General features: G+C 47.0%; 1 protein-coding gene across 10 annotated transcripts in view; it reads left to right on the top strand.

Moving 5' to 3' along the window:
• The window catches only part of LOC108002081 (bromodomain adjacent to zinc finger domain protein 2B), a 136191-nt gene that overhangs the window by 34280 nt on the left and 79447 nt on the right, over positions 1-22464 (top strand). For 5 of the 10 annotated variants that reach the window (XM_062086785.1, XM_062086759.1, XM_062086768.1 and 2 more), the window contains one exon: positions 1508-1568. The exons of 1 other annotated variant lie outside the window; for it this stretch is intronic. The gene's annotated coding sequence lies outside the window, so the exon portion shown is untranslated. Of the gene's footprint in view, positions 1-1042; positions 1331-1507; positions 1569-4264; positions 10746-13532; positions 13977-22464 lie in introns of those variants that run through there. 4 more of the 10 variants (XM_062086793.1, XM_062086779.1, XM_062086800.1 and 1 more) reach the window with 4 other exon arrangements.

The raw sequence follows: 22464 nt of genomic DNA, 5'->3' as shown, positions 1-22464 counted from the left end.
CGTGCACACCATGCACATACGTGCGCGTATGCACGTCGTTATATCGCCGATTCGTGTGTTTGTTGCGCGCGGGATGAAAACGCGAGCGCGAGCAGCGGAGGCGCACGCGATGGGTACGCGTAGTAGTATCGGTTCGGTCTCTCTCCTCTATGCGCTGTCTGTCTTCTTCCACCGTGTCGCCGTATATTCGTATACTCGTCGTTCGTATTCCTCGTTCCCGTTGTCATTGTCGTCGTTGCTTCGCCTCGTGTGTTCGTCGCTCTCCCCGTGTATGCGTGTATTCGCGAGTCTCGCCGCGCGCCGCCAGCGTAGCGCCGCGACGGCTAGAACGACGAGCTTTATATTATCGTCGCTCCCGGCGATGCCGCGCGTAACACGGGAACCAGTAGCGGTAGCGGTCTGCTCTCCTCGTTGGAGCGACGGAGAAGGATATCGAATGGAGGGCGGAGGGTGGGGAAGGGAAGGGAAGAGAAAGAGACGTAATGGGAAACGGAGAGAAAGAGAGAGAAGGAAGGAACGCGGCGAGTCTGGAATTTTGCGCAGCTCTGCGGGTCTCGATGGCCGGGAATATGGGTATTATCGGTGGGATGCTTTTTGAAACTGTGGCTCGTTTGCTTCTCTTTCTCCTCTCACTCCGCCTCTACCTACTACCACCTCCACCTGCGCCTCGTCCTCCTCCTCGTCCTCCTCTTCTTCCTCCTCCGCCGTTGCTCCGCTCTTCTAGAAGGTTGTAATTATTTGCGCGCCTGTATGTGTGTGTAGGCGCGTTACGCGGTCGCGTAGCTCGATACAAAAGTAACGCTGTCGGGCATGCGGCAAATCGACGGTTCGCCGACTCGGGATCGGTTCCGTGCTCGTACATCTGCGCGTGTATGTACGGTATATACACTGTGCCCGGTAAACGAGATTTATGCCCGAACGAATCTTCATACCGCGTTATACGTGCGCTACGCGGATGGCTTTTGGCTGAGCCGCGTCTGCGCATGCGCTCGCGTACACGCGTGGACCCCGTCGGTAATTACAGGGAATATCGCTTTGGTGTTTAAAGCGCGCTCTAAACCGAGACAACGCTAACCGAACGGTACTTTACGAAGACCTTAAAAACCACGGGACATACCGGGAACTATAAATAAGGCGAGGCGCGCTTACACACGCGTGCCTGCGTGCCCAACGCGCACGTCTTTATAGATAGTATACTCTTACAGAGAAGCGAGCGCTAATTGTGGAAATTACACTCTTGCTCGAAGGTTTCCGAGTACTTTTCGAACCGAGTTCCGTCCGAGTAGGATGGAGCCAGCTATACCTGCACGGACGCGATCATCGAATGGAAGTACGGTTTTGAACACGTTCAGGCTGAGAACACACTGACAAGCAGATTTAGCGAAGAGTAACGCGCGTTTGCTCTCGTTCTCCTCGCTTTTGCCAGTCTGTTCCACTCGCTACGCTATGATTTACTATCGCGCCGTTACTCGGTGCACACTCAGCGCACGTTTCTATTTGATTCCAGGAGTTGCAGCGACCGAAGGGAGTCCTTAAGAGGTTCCTGCGCGATGTCGACGTCATCCAGGGTGAGTTTATTCGAAATTTCGTTCGTATATCTATCGTGTATCTCGAGTGCCGCGAGAAAATGGGTCGTAATTGTGTAATTTCGCGATGAAATACAGGACCCAATTATCCAAATAAACATCAAGGTTCGAGAGATTAGGCCATAACCGTAGCTATTTTACATTTTAATCGAAAATTTCAATCTTGTAACGGGTCTGTTAATCGTGCGTCGATTCGTATTACGAAAGCTTAGCTTGCCGATTAAAGCAGTTTCCAAGCCTACTCCGGTGAACGCTGAAAATTTGACTATCCTTATGTTAACGACCGCTGCGAGACGATCGGATTAAGTTTATCAGATGTTTCTCGATGGATACTTAACACGTTAACCACGGCGAACTTCGCGATAACGGTTTTCCATGCTTCGTTTGTTGCGTGTAAATCACCCGTTCCGTGGCCACGTATAATTTGTACGTTATGTGCTCGACACTCGGGCAACCCTTTCTACGACTACTGTTTCATCGTTCGTCTCTCGCAAACGCGTAAGTGTACGAGCGCGCGCACGCACACGTATGCGTGTATACGTGTTTGCGCGAGTGCGAGTAACGAGACTCCCCTTCTTTAACAGCGCAACCTCGTTATCTGTGCGAGAAAGCTCGATTATGTCGTTTCACGCACCAATGATCGTTTTGGATTTCGGATCGATGCGCGTCGAGGGATGGGAGCGTAGACCTGGCTCGAATTAATGTTAGGATATTTTGTCGGCAATTAACGAAAGTGGAAACTTCCCTTCCCCGTTCGACGACGACGACACGATTCTCCAATTTCGTCAACGTTTCTCGCGGACGTTAGTTTCTTGATAACAAAGTTGTGTGAAAGTATTTTAGAAGATTCCTTTTATTAAGCGTCGCTTATAAATCAATAACAGCGTCGTATCGTTTATTTTTTAACTTTATTTTTTCCAGCTATATCGATCTTTCGAAAGTCGACTAAAAAAAAAAAAACGTAAGAAGAATTTTAATCGAGTTTATCAATTAATTCCATCGACGCGTCTTTCCGGATAAATGGTTAAAAATCTGGAAATGAAGAGAAAAGGAAAAAAAGAGAGAAAAAGTGGAAATATACTCTATTCGCACGATATTACGTTCAGCGGGCACGTCGAATTCCCGCGAGTCGAATAATTTGTTAGCGGATGACGTCAACGGACAGTTCTGTTTCTTAGGCGGCACACACGTACGCGACGTACGGACACGCGTGCACCGTGATTGCTGTCCGCGCATGCTGCACCTTGCGCATGGAAATGTAGAAACAGCCCAACGTGCTCGCGAACTCGTCGCTTGGAATGAGTCAACCCGACGCGTTTCTTTAACGACTCCGGATTCCTCGTCTCGCTGATCGAACCGTTCCACCTACGCTCTCTCCCTCCCTCCCTCCCCTCCACTTTCCATTTTTCTCCCCCTATCTGCCTCCTTACATTCGCGTAAGCCCACTCGGACGCTTCCCCCTTTTCCTCCAACGTTTACTCGAGGCCTAGAAAAACGCCTCGACGCATAAACCACGCGATCACGTTCCCTGTATACGTAGTATCCACCTTCCCACGTCCGTCATCCGTGGCTTTTCTTTTTATCGGGGAATAAGCGGCCGGAATGGAGAAAAAAAAGGTTAGGTTTTCGCGACGATCCTCACGTCCCTTCCCACCGAATTTATGACGCAGATAACTCGGGCTAAGTACGATCTCAACCGACTGGAGGGGCGTAAAATATTTTATGGTTACAGTAAATTTTATCGGTTTATATCTCTGCTCTCCGTTAGTCTCGTATTAATGCACGAGGATCCTCTTCCTCCGATTAGCCAACTATTTCGACCAACGATTCACGCTTGTTTCCGCTTGATTCCTAAATCGTCGTTTTGATAAAATTTTCAACGTTCCAGCGATCGTGCATTGTATCCCTTCGCGCGACGATTATTTAATGAAGGGAGAGAGAGAGAGAGAGGAAAAAAAAAAAGAAAACAGAAACGAGGCGAGAGAAAAATAATTTCTCGTCCAACGAGAATTCTTCCTATCTTTCGTCCCTAACTCTCGCCATTTTCTCGTTTTATTCCACTTCGTATCCCAAATGCAAATCCCATTACTTTTTACCCTTTGTTTCTCCGCGAATCGCGTCCTCTCTTATGTTGGCCCCGCGATTTTAAAATTCGCGCTTCGTACGTGTCACCGTCCACCACGACGCGACCCGAATCGATAACTCGGTCGTCTTTATATATATGTGTATATATATATACGTCCCCGGAGAAAAAGAGCCGAAAATCGTGACTCATGCTCCGCTCTTCGACCTTGAATCGATCGGTATCACGATATTCCGAGTAACGTCCAACGAATTCATCGCAACATTTTCGCTTTGCGAAAGGGATTTGCGATTTCCTCGATTTTTTTCGTACCTTGAATTCTTCCCACTGTTTTTCTTGTCCTTACGATAACGCACTTGGAATTTACGCGGATTCGAAAAAATATTATCCACATAACATAAATATATTTGCATAAATTATCGTGTAATTATCAGTCGAATCGAATGGGGATATATCGGACGAATATGTAGAAAAGATCAAGTTCGGAGTTTCATTCAATTTGGCCTGGCCCGTTAAGAGTATTTATTAGTTCTCGAGTTCTACTAGGATAAGTCTAAAGGAGTTATATACGTATATATACACGTTGGAAGGCTTCTCGAATCAGGCGAGTGTAGTTTTCAATCGAAGCTTCTTCTTCCTATTATATTAATCGCCTTTATCGGTAGTTGTATAAATATCAGTTCGTTAATCGAAGTAAATTCTCCCTTTTTTTTTTTAACTTCGTCGAATACTTTAATAGAACAGGAAGGAAACGAAGAGAATAGAGGAAGAACGAAGATCACGCTAGATACTCGCGGCAGGAGGATGTTTCACCGATAAGAATTCTATATTATATACACCGTGCAATAAACTGAAAAAAAAAAATATCAACACGACGCGAGGGGAAATTATTTTTCAAAATAAAACTGTCATCGTCCCTTCCCCTTTTCAGAAGCTTCGAAAACGTGCAAAACCGACGTATCACACTCGCGCTCGCAATTTTCCATTACCTGAACGAGATTCGTCAATTCAGTGGGTCAGCCTTCTCTGGGAAATTCTCCACTCCAGGACGAAACAACGAAACGAACGCGCGGCCGCCTGGCGAAGTTAATCTAAGCGCGGCGGTGTCACCAAAGGGTTAATTGGGAAGGAGCAGCGAGCCGCGAATACTATACGCGGGGCTACCTTAAAAGCGAGAGACGAGTCGCGAGGCGACGGTCGGGCGTTGCGGGGCGAGGCGGCGAGGGACGGGAGAAAGAGGGAGACGGACTAGAGCGGAGCGGGTACGGGAGAAAGGGAGTTGGGGGGAGGAAAGGGGGAAGGGAAGAGAAGGGAGGGAGAGGCGAGGTATACAGGGTGTTCGGACGGAGCAGGTAGAAAATTTAAAGAGCTCGAGGAGACAAAAAAGAAACCTTAATATGAGATAAAACATTTCTGGAGAAACTTATTTCTTAACGCTTATTCGCCTCCAATGGTTGGCAGCGAACGTTTGTAGTTAAAATTTTTGTGTTCTTTTGCAAGCAAAACGATTACCTAAAATATACACGCTCACAAAGAACGATAAAAATTTGGATAAAACGTTCAAAACAAAAATAGGAACAGGAATGAAACGGCGAATAATTCTGGCCGGTTCGATTAACCCGTAAACAATTTAATTTTGCACTTTCGCCCACTTTCGGCTTATCGCGAAAATTAATTTCGATGAAACTTTTTTTCCCAAACTTTCCCGATTCTGTTCCAATTTCCAACAACGGTTTAAATTTTCCTTCTTTCTTCCCACTTGATCCGGAACACCGTGTATAAAGCAGGAAAAGAGAGAGAGAGGAATGGTTGCGGACGCATGAAACGGCGTTAGCTGCGCACGCCACCGTCTCCGCCGGAAATTATGCCAGCACTCGGTTTCTACGTTCGGTGTAAACGAACCGAGGTAACGGCGGCCGGCCACCGTCGACCATGCCAGTGCGGAACACGCCCCCAGGAACTGCGTTTCTCGTGGGCGACGGCCTGAAATATCGAGCGCCTTGCCCACGTATACACACGCGAAAACGATGGAACCCGACCGACCGACTGTCCGGGGAGAAAGAGAGAAACCGGCCGTGGTTTGCCCGTCACGAAAACGAGAAGGAAGCGGCAATCGGGACAGGTTCGACGCGAGCGATGGATCCGAAAGGGAGAAATTTATAGAGGAGGGAGAGAGGAGGGAGCTTTCCAGGGATAATTTTCCATCCTCCTGACCCTTCTTCCCTAACCAGAACGTTAGGGAAACTCTCTCTCTCTCTCTCTTTCTATCCTAGCTCGAAGAGAGAAAAAAACTGCGTTCCGACGAATTTGCGTCGATGATGCTCGCACGAACGAACGTTTTTTGATATTTTTCATTAGGAATTATACGTATTGAAAGTAGCACAAGATCGATATAACGAATGATATCCACGTAATCCACGGATGCGAACGAAGAGTGTGTACGGATAAAACGATCGTATCTACGCGCAACACGTTCAATTATTTAAATGTTTAATCGTTAGATCGATGATTTAAAACGATTCCATTTCCTTTTAATCAATCTTACCGACCTCGTGTCTCTTCATTAACCGATCGATAGATTAGTCAAAATTACACGTCGTATAAAAGAGTAGGGAAATAATAAAAGAAGAAAAAAAACGTGTAATAAAACGGTAGCCAGACGTTGTAAAATTGAGGGGGAGGGGGGGTTATTATCGTTCACTCTGCTAAGGTTCATCGAGATCCAAAATCGGTAAGTTTTTTAAACGCGGCGATCACGTAGGCGCGCGTTACATAGTCACGTTACGACGAGGTTCTAGGATCAAGGGTTGTGAAGGGTGGACGTGATAGGGTGGGAGAAAATTAGATGGTGGCGGAAAAGAGGGAGGGAAAAACAACGGTTGAGAAGTTTCCAGGGATAATTTTCCGCCTCCCTAGCCTGGTGGGTACGCGAGGGGAAAATCCAGATTCGAGCACATGCACGCGCGGGTTTTTATAGCTTCGTAGCGTGAAAACGTTGCTTCGAAATGAGCGTCGGTGGGCGCATCTATTACGAAGAAAAAGGAAGGGTATTAGGCTCGATTCGATAAATATTATTTAATTTCTGCACGCTTTCCATTGTTTTTCAATTTTATAGAATACGATAATAATCGTTTCGCATCACGGTATTTATTTAATTTAACGTACGTATCGATTTCGTGTTCGACCCACCCGAAAGGATTAACATTTCTCTCTCTCTCTCTCTTTCTCGTTTCCGTTCCTCGCGGAATTTTTCAATTTAGTTTCAATTCGCGCGACGAAGAACGGGAAAGGGGGAGGGGAGGCGGCGATAAAAAGCGCGCGAATTTCAAAACATCAGCGCGTAAATATCCCCGTTATCGTTAACGTTCGAAAACTGGATGAAACATCGATTTTCGAAGCGCGTTGAAAGTGGGTACCGGTACGATAATTTCGGATACGCGCGATTGTTTACTTAGCGCGGCGCGTTCCGATTCTTTCTCGTTTATTTTCAAACCTGTTCGCGGCCCATCGATAAGCGAAAATTACAGTAACGCACCAGGCGGACGCGAGTTACGAGTGCCTTTTAATTGCGCGCCTGTTCACGATAAATCCGTTTTTATTTCGTTCGTTTCCACGGTAATACGAAACAGGCTACGCTCTTTTCTCATGATTTTTGTCTCTGATCGTACACTGTACACGTAGGATAATTCTGTTGTTGATTTCATAGAGACTTGGAATCCAGACGATGCGTAATAACATATACGGTGATCGTGATTCATCGTGAAAAAGTCGATAATTTATAATGCAAATTGCCGTATTCGTAATGACACCGGCAAATTGTGTGACAAATGTTATCGTCACAATGTAGAAATAACGGTATTTTTTTTTTCGAGTCCGTCGCGGGCAGAGAGAACCATCGTCTGAATATTCGTCGCGCGATATCGTCGCGGTTAAGAACGGCTCGCGTTAAATAGTCGGCTTAAATTTTGATTTTCAACTTTTTACGGGCGGAATTACGGGTAACCGGGCACGGGAAATTAAACCGCCGATTCGCCTCTTATATTTCGAGCAAGTTTCACGCATTAACATACAGTTAGCCCGGAGCTCGCGTGGCCGTACATTTTTGCACCGTTTTTCACATTTCTGGTTACACGGGCCACGATTTTCTCAAATGTTTCGCTTGTCGGATGAATATTCATTCGCGAGTGTGTGTGTGTGTGTGTGTGTATACATCTCTTTTTAGTATTGCTTTAAAAACGTTTTATCGCGTTTGTATGTATAGAGAGAAAAGAGAGCGTAAGAGAGAGAAAGAGAGGGGAGAGGAATAACTGTATTCTTAATTCGAGATCAATTCGTTTATTTTCAAGGTATATAATAAAGTAGCGGATACAAATATTTTAACGGTTAGAAACGCGCACCGATCGTTTACAGAGGAAATAAAGCTTATTTATATGATTATCTTCTTGAGAATAACTTTCTACCTCATAATTTTATTAGATCGATCCACGTGTAATATCGTAATCCTGTTTCCCCGAGAGTTCATATTATCGAATTATTTGTAGAAAAAAGTAATAGAGACGTGACAAATAATTGTAGGAAAATGAGAAAAATATAACCACTGAATTAATCTTTTAATTACAGGCGCCACTCAAGCTGGTAAAGCATTTTCAGAACCGAGACATAACAAATTATATTTTCTTGATACTTTGTATCACGAATTTGTTAAATAACGAATAATTAAAAACGTACTTAACGTTAAGTACTGTTTACCTCACCTATAAAAAAAAAAAAAAAAAGAAAAAAAAGGAAAAAACTTATCCGTAAGAGAACGTCAATCATAATTCACTGCAAAGCGTTATGGTCGAACATTTACAGGCGTTAACGAGCAATTAAGAGGAATTATCGTTTATTATAATTAACATCTTCCACCCTAGGATTTCGTTGATTTTAAATCGAGTCGATCCTCTTCTGCGTCCACGAGCAACGATCGTCACCGGCCACGTCCTTTCCCTCTCTCCCCTCTCCCCTCTTCCCCCGAGATATTTCTCCAGCGCGGAGAGGAGCAGCCTTAAGCGGTAATTCGGCGACGCGGAATGCAAAAGTGGAGTCAGGGGTTCGGGGGCGAGGTAGAACGGGCGGAGGAGGAAACGCGATAAAAGAAGAAGAAAAGACGAAGAGAGAGTGAAAAAGAAGAAAAAAGACAGGAAAGGTGTTCGCGTCGAACGAAGATCCTCTCTCGGTCGAAGGGAACGAAGAGAGAGAACGCTACGAGGACCGCGACGCACGATCGCCACTGACCAAAAGAGAAAGAATGATAGAGAGAGAGAGAGAGAGAGGGACGAATAAGAGAAGACGATTCTTTTGAGCCTCGGCCAAGTTTTGTGGCCTGTTGGCCGCCTCGTGGAATCCAGTCGCAACCGATTTCTCGTCTCTGCGCCTTTTAACCGTACTACGTGTCGCGTTCGTGTGTGTGTACACCGCCTGCGAGTGAGTGCAACCGAGAGGAAGTGCGGTGTTGTGTGCGCGACCAATGTGTGCGAGATAGACGAAGATGACGCGATGATCGCGCCGCTGTGTATCTCCGAGAGCGAGAAGGAAAAGGAGAAGAAGAAGAAGAAGTAGAAGAAGGAGAAGGAATGAGAGATCGGTGACGGAAAGAGAGAAAAGGAGTGCGAGAAAGAGAGGGAGAGTGGAGAGGATGCAAGGTGCAGGGAGACGAAGAGAGACGGCGGAGGAGGGAACGAGAAACCGTACACGTTTATTACACGCTGTCCCTTGGATCGCGCTACAGCCGCTGGCAAGACGTTCCATTAACGTCGCTCGGTACCTACGCAATTATTATACTTCCTTGTACAGCGCGTTTAATCGCGAGCGCCACGGTTTTCTTAATCCTCCGTTGCCTGTCTTCTCCCCTCCTTTTCCACCTACCTCGAGTGGGTTGCATCGCGGCTCCATCGATACTATTCTCGTTACACGTGCGATAATGTAGTAGTGGTGGTGGTGGTGATGGTGGTGGTGGTGGCGATGGCGGTGGTGGTGGTCGTCGTCGTCGTCGTGTCGTAGTTCCGTGCTGCCGAGTTCTTCTCTCTCGGAGAAGGGAAGAAACGAAGAAAAGTGGTGTCGTTAGAACGATCGGAACCGCGATCACGGTCAGGTGTGTTCTCCCTCCGTTCCCTTCTCCACTCGTGCACGGTTGTGTCGATGTGTTGTTGTTACGACGTGGTGGTGCACAGTGTCGGTGTTACGGTGTTATCGTCGTCGTCACGGCGACGCGTGTAAAACGAACCGCTGCCAGAAAACGCGCGCGCGTGCGTGTTCACGCGCGCTTTTCTCATCGACTGTTCCGCTGTTGGTACGTATTCGCTACTGGGGATGTGGTATACGTGAGATATACGGTTGTTATATACGGTGAGCCGAGCGGATGCGCTTTGAGCGTGCACGGTGTCTGTTGGCACGGGAGAGGCTGGATGACGATAATCGCGTTATATACGTATTGTTTCGTTAATTGATCGGGTACGTTGTTTTCGCGCCGGCTGTCGCTTTGACGCTGGTAAACTCGCTCGATGCGATAATCGTCAAGTTTCTCGAGGTTATCCCGACTATCCAACTATAAAATATAATTCGATCGGAAGGAGATACGGTTGAAAGATTCACCCGAGAATCCTCGCGTTCCTATCCAACGTATATCAGATTCGAATCTTTAACGAATCTTTCGTTGGAATTGCGACGCGCGACCAATTAGCGTAACCGTGTGGCGCGATGAGAGACAAAGCAGCGGCGTACATATTTTTGGATCGGTTACGATTTCGATCGCGGCGTGTTTCTCGGGTATATACGCGGTAGTGCACAGGCAGCGCAGGCTGCCTTTACATTTTTAGCGTCGGTTGGCAAGGATCGAGTCGGGGGGAGAAGATTCATGCCGTCGAAAACAACTTTTAATACGGCTTTCGATCGGCGACTGCAATTCGAATTTAAATTGGCGCAGTCGAGTGTGCGCGACTAGCGCCGCCGCCGCCGCCGCTCGTTACGAAACTTCGTTACCGCCGAGTATTTTCAACCCCGAAGATCTCGATGGCCCCGGGGCGAATCCATTAAAGGTAAAAGCTTCTCGTTTACATCTGCCGTTCCTCGCCGTTTCAGACGCTTTCTCTTTCCTTCTTTCCCGCTCTCTTTCCACGCCTCGTCTTTCCCATCCCATCGCCCCTTCTTCTTCCCTCCTCTCGCTCTCTTTTTCCACGCGCCACCTTACGATTCCTTCGAAACGTCAGCTGGTTAGCGCGACGCTCGTTCCACGCTATTATCCGGTCAACCGGTGTCTCTTCTCTCGCTCTTATCGTACCTCGTAGCCGCGCTCGTCGGAGATCGTGCGCTTTTCGATATAGCACGCCGCCTCTCGTTCGCTAAGTGGCCGCCATTTCTTCGAACGCCAAGTGGACTCATCCACGCGTAAACAAACGTCACCTCGAATTTTCTCGCAACGTAAATTTTCCCCGGAACGAATCGATACCGATAGTTTTATTTACACAGCTCATCGTGCCTTCACCATCGTGTCCATCGTGACGAAAATGTTTGACATTGAGAAACAAAAGTCCAAGGATACTTTTTTTTCAGCGATAACATCGTTGTATATATACATACGCTTGTCGAGTTAGCGCGTCATTCATATCTCCGTTCCATTGACCAACAAATAGCGGTCAATCAAACTTGCTAAACTCAAAGCATCCCTGCCTAGAGAAATACGCGCATAAATATTCCGAGTTTCGAACAACTCGCCTTGTCTCGATTTAACGTAACTTCTCGATTTCTCGAGTTACGGTAAACCCCGGGGAAAATTACGCGATATCGTAACAACGTTTCGCGAAACGGTGCAATATTTTCGTAATCCCGTTCTATCCCCCTTTCTTCTCCGAATCGACGAATCGTTCTCATCCAAAAACGATTATAACTTACGATTTACTTTCCACGAGATTATTTTTATCCCAAACACACCGAATATTCGTTAACGTAAGGTTCCCCTTTTTAAAAAGGAAGAAGGGAAAAAACGCAATAATCTCGGTGAATTTTGCCCGCGCTCCTTTTCCTCGAAACCACATCGCCACATCGTTGGAAAACTTCGATGAATATTCGTCGAATAACGCACGGTGGGTGGAAATTCATTCGGGAAATCGGGGGGACGGGACGGGTATCTCGTAACAATGGGCCGCGAGGCGAGAAATCGGCGATCGCGGCGAAAAAAGAGGAGAGGAGGAGGGGGGAAGAAAGAAAGAAAGGAAGGAAAGAATGGCGGACAATGCGGAAATGCAAGATGGGGAGACGGGGGCTTAAGTGCAGCTGCAGTTTAGCTCCATACCGCTCTCGTAATCGCTTATACGTGGACGGATACGGGGAGAGACCCGACACGTCTTTACACATGCTCTCTCGCCGGTGACCTTTTCGCGGTGCCACGAAGAGAACCGATGACGCACGACGTCCAGAGCTGGTTATAACGTCGACGTGTGTTCGTGTTTCTAGTTTACGCTGCATGCATTCAACGTTTGCGCCAACTACCTACCAAGTATCCGTCTTACCGAATAAATGATTAATGTAATTAATGCGATGTCACGAGAAAGTGAGTAATATTTTTCTCGATAACGATAAGATAATCGTCACTATCAATGCGAAATAAATAATAATAATATTGGCGAAACGTTTAAATATAATTGGAAAGTGGATTCGTCTCGGTGGAGTTTCTTTTCTAATTCTTCGTTCGGAAAACGAGCGTGATCGACGAGATCGAGAGATAGGCATAACACCCATAACCGTTATCTCTGAGGTAATTAACGGGCAGCAAGGGTTAAATGCTTGGGAGATCAAAGACGAGTGGTAATAAATTAATTGCTACGTATGCACGATCCTTTGCGCCTAATATAATTCGACCATAACCCAGAACAATTCGCCATTCGTATCGTAGTAAGTAAACGATATCAAGATTAGTTGTAACGAATTAATCGGCTATCCCACGACGAACCACGAGATTTTTTATCACGTATATCTTTTCTCTACAATTTCCTCAAAATCGGTCCGAAAAACGTTTCGTTGTCCAAAATTATCCATTGAACTTTGTCCTCAACAATGAATAAGCATATCGTTATTCTACACAAGAATCATTCGTACAAATATACATCTTCCGCGAAACGATTTTTTCCTTTCCCGAACAACTCGAGTTTCCTCGAAGATCGCTTTAAAGATCTATTCAATTGGTAAATTCTTTACACGCGCAATTCCACGATAAATCCACACAGACTATCACTGGTGCCTTCTGCTCGAAACCAAATCGCTCGGTTATTCAAAATGATCGTTACGGACTCGGCGGCAAACGCACACACGCTCTCTCTCTCTCTCTCTCTCTCGTTCCGACGATAAACGATCGCGTGTAACGTGGTCGATCACGATGACGCAACACGAACGGCGTAACACCGATCGTTTCGACGATGCTAAGAACCTTTTAACGACGATTGCGAAACGCGGCTGGAAAGCGAAGTAATCGCGATGGATCGAAGGTGGTGGCGGGTCGCAGCGAATCCAGTTCTAAAATTTACCGGCCAACTCAACCGGTCCCCATCCCCCCTCGTCGTTGCTCCAACGATGGCGGAAACTCCGTCGCGGCGGGAAAGCCCCGGCGTGGCCGCGCTAACCGTGTAATCTTTCGAATATCTGCATTCCGCGTGGCAGAAAAGTTGCAACGGTATAATAATCGCGCAGCCGTTCTCTCGGTATTTACCCCCTCTTGCACAAGGGGAGAGGAGCGTTGTCTCGTTTCTTCTAATCGGCGACCACTGGTTCGAGAATAAGATTCGATAGAAAAGGGAAGGATCGCTGTTTTTAAATACCTTAGCTTCCGGATCAAGTGCACGCGCTCGAATTATTCCTTTAATTTTATCCTGCCTTCCTTCTCTCCTTAGTCAGAGCCGTGCCCAGTCACGTGAAACACCCTGTATCCCGCAACTCCCACGAACTGGAAACTCTCTCCGGTATCAATCCCTATTTCCGAGCGCGAATTCCTCCACGGTACATTCCTATCTCTGTACACGCTACCATTTCGCAATCGAATGCTCGATCGAAGGAGAAGGAGGAAGGAAGATCCGTGCACGCGTACACTTCCGTTATCTCTTCCCTATTAGCGTTGCTCGTATCGGACGTTAATCTTATCTCGATCGATTCTCATCGATCGCCTGCTCGAATGGATAGAAACGTACGATCAGTGCGAAGGAAGGAAGGAAGGAATCCAACTCGGCTCGTCTGCGAGGTGACCACCTGTATAATATAATATACAATACACAGGTTTCCAGGTGAGCCACGTTTGAAAACCAACGCCAACTTTCTAATACTCGATAACTTTCCCATCATCCTATCATCGACGACACTATACATATATATATATATATACACATCATCGATTCATTGAGCCGCGACGTTCGACAGTTTCTAAGGATGCCCTGGATTAATCGGCGAATCCGTGAAACGCGGAGGGCTTGCGCGCATTTGTATGCAAATAAGGTGTTTCCATTATCGTTCCACGATTAAACGGAGAGAGAGGGAGAGAGAGAGGGGGGAGGCAGCGACGAGAAAGTACGCGAGACTGTGCTCGGCGAGAGGAGAGGGGAGAGCATGGTTTCTTACCGTGGAACGAAATACAAGCGAGAAATTCAGCTCACATGCATGGAGCTCGGGTTTTTCTTGGACGGCGATTTTTTCCTTCCCCCTCCCCCAAGATTGTTCCAGCGAACAATCGTTACACCGGTCGAGATAACGAGCGTTGACGTCACTCCCGCTCGCTGACATCAGCTGTGCGCTAGCTGCCTACGTGACGTATCCGTCCATCGATTCGAAACGTAACGAATATCGTGGAAATATCCCAAGCTCTCCGATTTTTTTCCCCTCTTGCTCGATCCAGCCAATAGGTGGATTCGCTTTTTAAAGATGTGAAAAAGAGTCGAATGGAATAGAAGAGCCGAGCCCACTTCGACGTAGAGAATATGTGTGTATATGTATTAATCGTAAGACGCTTTCTCACAATATTATTATTCGTATTTACCCTCGATTCGAAATTTTAATTCCAAAACTCGTCGCTAGAATTCCTGGTTGATTGCGCTCTCCTTTCTCCTTGTCCCTCCGTGTTGGAAAGTGGTCGATCACGATCTCTGTCCATCGACCCTGAACCAGAACCGGGCCACGGCCTGGCAAACACTCCTCCAGGGATCTTTGCAACGTAGGGAAGAATAAGGAAAGAGAGAGGGGAGGGGAAATGAGAAACGAATTTGAATATTCAACACCCGGACAATATCCTTCTCCCCGATTAAGAGAAATTAACTGTTCGCCGGCACAGGTTTCGGAATTATATCTCGCGTGGCTGGCTGGGGCTCGTAAAACGTGGTCCAAGAATCTTAATAACTGGTATCCGTTTCGAGAGAGAGAAAAAATAAATGCTCGCTTTTTTTCTTTTACGAACAAAACGAGACAATTCGTTCGAATATTCCTTCGATCGGTATTCGTTTGTTTAGAAATCTCATTTTTCTTTCAACCTCTTCGAAATGTAATTCTTCTATAAACTTCGATAAGATAAGATCCTATCTACAATTTTCTATAATTTCAGATGTTCGATTAATCGTAAGAGAGACACACACGTACATATGTGTATATACATATTTTTCAAGTTTGTTTCGAGATGGATGTTTGGTGTAACAAAAATGTTGATCGTTCTCTATTAATCTTTTTTCCCTCCAAGATTTCACGCGAGTACTTTTACGAGGGTTATTTGCCAGTTAAGCGTGTTTACAAGCCAAATAGTTGCCGCGGCTTCGCCTTAACCGTTTACCATGCAAGCGCTTCAATGAACCATTCGCTGTATCGCACCTCGTTGCCACCTATTTAATTCCCGTTAAAGTCTCTTAAACGATGGCAAAAGCATCCATTTCTCTCGAGTGTATATCTAATATAATATGGAACGTCATTAATCTCGACGTGAACGTTTAACGATTAACTGGATCGAACCAACACTCGGCAACCAGTCCACCCGGTTACGATCCATTTCATAATTCTTATATAAAAGTCTTAACGCGATCAGCTAACGACTTTACGTTTGAAAAAGGAAAAAGGAAATTTGTGCGATCCAGAAGATGTATTCTTTTTCGTTTAACCACGAAATATCCAACTTGGATGAGATGCAGGAAAATTGTGAATTTTCAAAGTAGTTTCTTTAACACCAAATTAATATTAATATATATTCTAAAGTTTCGAAATAATACGGAAAAATTATGCTTAATTCTGTTTACGTCGCTCTGGACAGAGTCAAATCTCCACACCTTCTCAACTCTCGCGAGTAATTAACCCTTTTATTGCGATCGAGAGAGAGCAGCCCACCTTGGTCAAATCGAAGATCGTTGCGGAGAGTTGCGCGAACGCACGAGGCGAAGGGGGAGGGGCGTAGGCAGAGACCCGTGGGCAAAGCTCGAGAAACGTCGCCGCGATGACTCGAGCGCCGGTGATGGAAAGTCCGACTTAGCCTCGATCGCCAGATCCACGATATCCCTTCTGTCGGTGGAGAGATAAGGAAACCGCGATTCTTTGCCGCGCCTCTGCCTCTCCTCTCCGCTCCAACGCGCGGCTTCTTCGGCTCGCCATTTCGTAACGAGGTCTACGTTTGTTTCTTGGATCGGGAAGAATCGATGATTGGACTTTCGAAACTCGGGCTGTTCCGTTGTTTGGAAGAACGGAATTTGGAAGTTTGGATTCGTTTAACAACGATTCTCCACCGTTTCGAAGAGAAATTAGAATTGCTTAGAAACCTGAACGAGTGGGATCTTTGTAGATTCGAATCGTTTCAAATTATCCTTATAATTTCGAGAATTCATTCCGGTTTGCACAAAATTTTCCATCACCATTTCGGAGAAAGGTAAAGAAAATAAGAGGTTTCGCGCGACACGTGCCTGTTGTTCGCAATACGAGATATAAACCGGTATACGATTTCAGTACGATGCTCCTAATTCGGTCGAACACGCTTCGCGCACGCCGGTGAATTTCCACTTACGGCGTCTGAGTCACTGCACGACCACCTCTGACTTACCATGCGAGCTATCGCGCGTGCCTCTCGATCGTTACAGTTTATCGCATCACCTCTTCTTACCGAAAATTCTGCCCATCCGCTGCGCGACGGTTGATTTCTTTGGAGCCGAACATGGTACGCGATCTCGATCGTATTCCACGCGTCCTAAATTGGTCGATAACTCTTGCCTGTTTCTCTACGCGTTTCCGTGATTTTTACGGAGATGACGGACGTGTTCCCTCGACGAGGCGTATCGTATAAGTAAAATTATTACAGCCGAGCAAAACCCGATAGCTGTGCCAAACAAGATTTATCGGGCGTGTATGCGTGGCTGATCTCTCCAAGCTGTACAAGCGTGATGGACGCGTGGCTTCGAGCGACCGGTTGTCCGTCACTCGTGCTTAAGATGCTTCCGATGAAAGCTGCGGGACAATGCTATTCTTGGCTGAAAACTGTCATCCTCTCCGTGCAGAGGCCACTGCAACGTGTTAAATCGCGGGAAACCTTTCGCCTATATCCGTTGGATCTGAAATCTCGTACGTCGTATTTTCTCCATTTAATAAAAAAGATTTTCGACCCGTAGCTAGTTTCCAATCGATTTATTCGCTTGATTGATTGAAAGAAGAAAAATAAGAAATTACGTCTTCTGTCTTCTGTAAAGAGGAAAAAAGGAAAGAGTTCCTCTATCGCGGTTAATATTTACAAATATTTCGAATTTGAGCGGGAAGATTCTTCGAAAGTAAATTATAACAGGAAAGAGTGGATAATTCTTAACCGTTCAAGGATCGAGCTTACTTTTTTTCTCTCTCGCATTTAAAAAACAGTTTCGATTTATCGAGTTATTGAACTCGAAGAAAGAAGCGAAAGATAAGTCCAGAGTCTGGACTCGTCGAAGATGTTTCTCGATCGCGGCAGGTGCGATCCGTCGATAAAACCGAAATTTATTCTTCGGACGGTTGTTTATGGATTAAAAGGGGAGGATAATACGAATTTACGCCGCGTCGTGGCACACGCAGCGTGAAATACACGCGAATGGAATACACGGGGAATAACAGGGATTTTTATAGCGTCGGTGTTGTATATCGCTGCGGGAGAGAATGTATCGCGTAATTGCAAACGTACGAACATTTACGTTTGTTTAATTTGTTTATCCGACGCCGATGACAACAGGTGTACGCGCACAAATCGTGCAAGTGATTTATATATAAGTTGTACAAATAGCAAAACGCGTGCGAAGAGTTAGCTGGGGGAGGGAGGGAGGGAGGGGAGAGACGAGAAGGAGGAAGAGGAGGAGGAGGAGGAGACTGTACAGCTATACGCTCCGTACGTAAATTTACATTTATTTAATATCGAATATATATATATATATCCCGACGAATCTGCATATTAATATTTACCTTCGAAATCTGCGCTCACTCGACTGTTTTATTGCGAGCGGGCATTAATAAACGGGCACGGAGTGTTCAAGAATTTAGAGAAACCAGCCTCCATCACCGTCACCCCTTTCGGTAATGGAGATATCCGTGATTCGAAGTGGATCGATTGAGGGGAGGTTTGGTTGGTGGTGGTGTGCGTTTTCATTGTCGCGCGTTTTCTGCAAAATATCGCCCGGTAAATATTTTGCTTTTCATCCCTTTATCCCTCTCTCTCTCTCTCCCTTCGTTTCACCGTATCTCTGTACCGGTTCCATCGTTTTTTCCTCGCGTTGTTTTTCGTTGCTTCAAATTAAGCGCCACACCGGCGTGTACTCGCGTTCTTCCACTCGCTCGCTTGGATATCGCGCTCGATCGTGGGAAAAAAATCGGGGGAAAATCGTGGAAAAGGGGGAGAGAGAAAGGTATGCCACCCTCCTCGAGCTTTGAGAGAGAGAACGATCCTTCTCGTCGTTGTTTCCCCTCTTGTCGCACCTCCCACGTGTTGAGTCACGCTTCATATAATTAAACGAGAGAGAGAGAGAGAGAGAGGAGAGAAGAGGAAAAAATTAACAGGAAGACGAGAAGCAAGAGAAAAGAGCGGAAGAGAAAGAGAGAGAGAGAGAGGAAAAAAAGAGAAATAATTCTTTAAGTGTCCTACGTTTAAAAGAGTGGAAGCTATGATACTCGAAGGAGCACAAACGAGAATTATGCGGAAATTCCCTCGTCGTTCTCTTTCCTTCTCTCTCTCTCTCACGCGTTATTAACCGTTTCTTTCGACTGTTGGCGGACGCGACGCAAGAAGATAAGACGCATCGAGCGATTCGGTTAGAAAAGGATCGGGCGGAAGTGACGGGTCTGGATTTTTCTTTTTTTTTCCATCGATGGGTTCTTTCCGCTATGCTCGTTTCGAGAAGACAGCGGTTACGACTCGGTTCGACGAGTCCGCGTTACGCCTCGTGATCACCTCTCGACGACAACTATGGCGACGACGGCGAAAGACGACGAAGAGGAGAAGAAGGACTACGGGTGATAGTGAGAGGGGGAGAGAGACGAGCCGTTGTGAATGGTGGCTTTCAGCCCCGGTAATCGATTCGCGGCCAGAAAAAGAATAGAAAAGAAAATGGGACCGGCGCTTTAATCGCCCTCTCCCATTTTCTTTGTACGCTTCCCCCCTCCCTCGAGCACCGTCACCCTCTTCAACTTGAAATAATAACTCTTCGACCATGGAACCTCCACTTTCTCTCTCTCTCTCTCTCTGCTTGCCTCCGATCGACGAGGTGTCTCTCGGTCTCGTTGAATTAATACGCTTTATCGATGCTTCTCTCTCTCTCGTTTCGCTGGAACGCAGATTGAACGAGGATTACGAGGAATTTCTTGATTACACTCATCCTGCGCGGACGAAAACTCATTGATTTTCGTTCGGAAGGGGGGAGTGGATAAAAATGTAAGGTAATTTTACAAGACGAAAAATATGGAATTACGGGGGAGCACGAGAAACTCGGCTCTTACGTTTAACGCCGCGTCCAAATATTCGAATCCTGTTACGTGGAAAAGCTGGAACCATATGGGATTCCGAGAGCATAAGCAATCCTCGCGCGCGCGCCACACAGAATGGAATAAATTACCTCGCTCAAAACTCGAAACTCGCTCTCCTCATTCACCGCACGTATTACTCAGCCTCTCCTCTCCTCTCCCATCCGAATCCCCCCACTTTTGAACCGGCCACTAGATATATACGGATGACTCGTTCCTGGAAGTTCAGCAACTTATCGATTCCCGCCGGCTAAGTACGTGGGCGACTCGGACTCGGTTGTTTCACCGCTTTCCGCGTATCAGCTACTCGATCCACGCTCTCTATAATACACCTCCCCCTCCCACACGTACGCGCGCACACGGACACGTAGATATCTCCACGAGGCATTGTGCAACCGCGTAATTATTCAAAGGCATCGCGCGATCGAGTCGCATTCGCGATTTCGACGTCGGCCGACGTTCGCCGGGCAATTACGAGGGACGATCGATTTCCTCCTCCTCCTCCTCCTCTGAATCGAGGGGATATCTCGACCGAGCGAGAAAATCGTCCTGGACTCGGATTTTAAAGGGGTATGACGTCAGTGATCCGGCGTGGGCTGTGACCTCTCACTCACACTCTCTCCCTCTTCGTCTGGCTTTAACGTATCCGTGGCGCGTTCGATCGTGGAGCGGAGGACTGGGCTGGCTGGCAAAGCCTCGGGGCAGCTGTCGCCTCGCGATCCTTTCCATGCAGCAACGATCTTTCCTCTCTCCAACATCTCCCCTACGAGTCGACTTTCCGCCGATTCCTATTCCCGAATTCTCGGAGGGGAGAAGAGCGTGCAGCGGAATTTTAATCGCGAGAAGGACGATCGTGGGAAGGGGGAGGAGGATTTTCGTTCGATCGAAGAAATCGGAAGAGTTGGAAAGAGATGCGTGTCGCGTCGAAGTCGACGGGCATCCGCGTTCCCATCGAGAGTTGCCGCTCTGAAATCCGATCGCGCGTCGGATGGATGCAGCTTCGTGGAACACCACAACGATCGAATTCCTACGGAGCCTCGTAATCGGTTTAAAATCTAATTCGACATTTTCCACCGTCGCCAACGAGCATCCACTTACGACAATCAATTCCACGTCCCAATTATCCGAAATTACCCTCCCCTTCTTTCCAAACCAGCCTCCCTCTTCCCGTTTCTCCCGAAAAAATTCCAAGCTCCCACTCGATCCTCGTCTACTCACGCTCCCAAAAGAAACCTCTAAAAACGACGACGCAGTGGGAGCACGGCACACAACATACAGAGAGAGAGAAAGAGAGAGAGAGAGAGTAGCCAGCGCAACGACGATTATCGATCCACGGTGGACGCGTTCACGTATTCCCGTGCAAAGTTCGCGCAGGATACTCCATCCGGGGCAAGCAGCCGTCTCTCTCTCTCTCTCCCCCTCTCCCTCTCCCTCTCTGGAACGAGTGCCGACTTCCGCGTTCGAAAGAGGACGAAAAAGAAGAAGAAGAAGAAGAAGGAAGAGAGCAAGACGGGAGCGAGAAATGGCTCGCGCCCGTAATGAAACCGTGCCACCGTTTCCAACCGGCAAAAAACTGGCCGCGATCTCGCCCGTTGACGAGAGGTGCATGTTCGACGATGCACGGAACGCAAATCGGCTCTCGAGATCGATAATCGGCGGCGGCTGCCCTCGTGGAACGTAGAGGAGGAATAGGATGGATTTTTTCGAATTTGGAAGAAACTCGGTGGACGAACGGGATTGTGAGTCGACGTAATGGGCTTGGTTCGTTGGTCGTGGCGGTCTCTCGCGTGGAAAAGAACCGGGTGGAATTACTGGAAACCCCTGGGTCGTGGCACAAAGTGGTACGCTACTTGCGGCGTGTAAACGCTCGGTGGCGTGCCTCGTCGTTGCTAATTCTCTCTTCCCGATTCTCCCTCGTCGATCCTATCGATCGTGCACGCACCATTCTTTGACGCGTCGTTCCCCAAGATCGGATATTTCCGTTGCTCGAGAGATAAACGAGAGAATTAGTTCAAAGAAACGTGTCGATCGGAATGGAGTCTCTGGCCGGGAGAGAGAAAAATTGGCGCGAACGAGAAAGCGTTCTTTTATCAACGAAATTGGTACAAGTTCGAGAAGAAGGAGAGAAAGGTTCACGGAGTATTCGTTGAAACGAGAAATTCTCCTTGCACGCGGCCTCGAATTCGGAAGAGAAGGGGGACGTGCGATTTTTGGCTCGGCGCTCGAGCAGGGAAAAAGGCTTTCTCGCGTGTCGCGCACGCCACCACTTTTGGCAACCGAAAAACCGTCTCGCTATCGACCGGAGCTGTTCGATATTTGGGACGAGGCTGACCGCTTGCTGCCAAATTTTTTTCTCCCCCTGCCCCCTGTTCGTAAATTTCCGCCTGAACGCCGGCAAACGCGATCCCCCTCCCTCTCTTCCCTCCACTTTTTTCAAAAGATCGCCTCCTCTACCCTCCGTTATATCGACGGAGACGTCGTTTCAAACGCGCTCCTCCTCCGATATTCTTTCTTCTCTCGACTTACCTACGATCTTCCATATTTTTTAAACACGCGTATGTTACGAAAACGTTACATTCCAATTTCCTTTGCCTTCTTTCTTTCCTACGATTCTCGTACACTGGATTTTTATGGATTAAATTTTAACGCATACGATATCCGTCGTTTCTAACTAATAAGTAACGAAAAAATAATTCGCACGTTTTACAGATTCAAACGTATTATTCCACCAGACTTTCGACTATACTCCGCGCTATACGTGGTAATAATACGACTTGAAAAAAAACT

This window comes from Apis cerana, linkage group LG1 (assembly GCF_029169275.1).
Source record: "Apis cerana isolate GH-2021 linkage group LG1, AcerK_1.0, whole genome shotgun sequence".
In the NCBI taxonomy this organism is placed as follows: Eukaryota; Metazoa; Arthropoda; class Insecta; order Hymenoptera; family Apidae; genus Apis; species Apis cerana.
The sequence above is the reverse complement of the archived record's forward strand: the minus strand, read 5'-3'. Positions and strand labels throughout refer to the sequence as shown.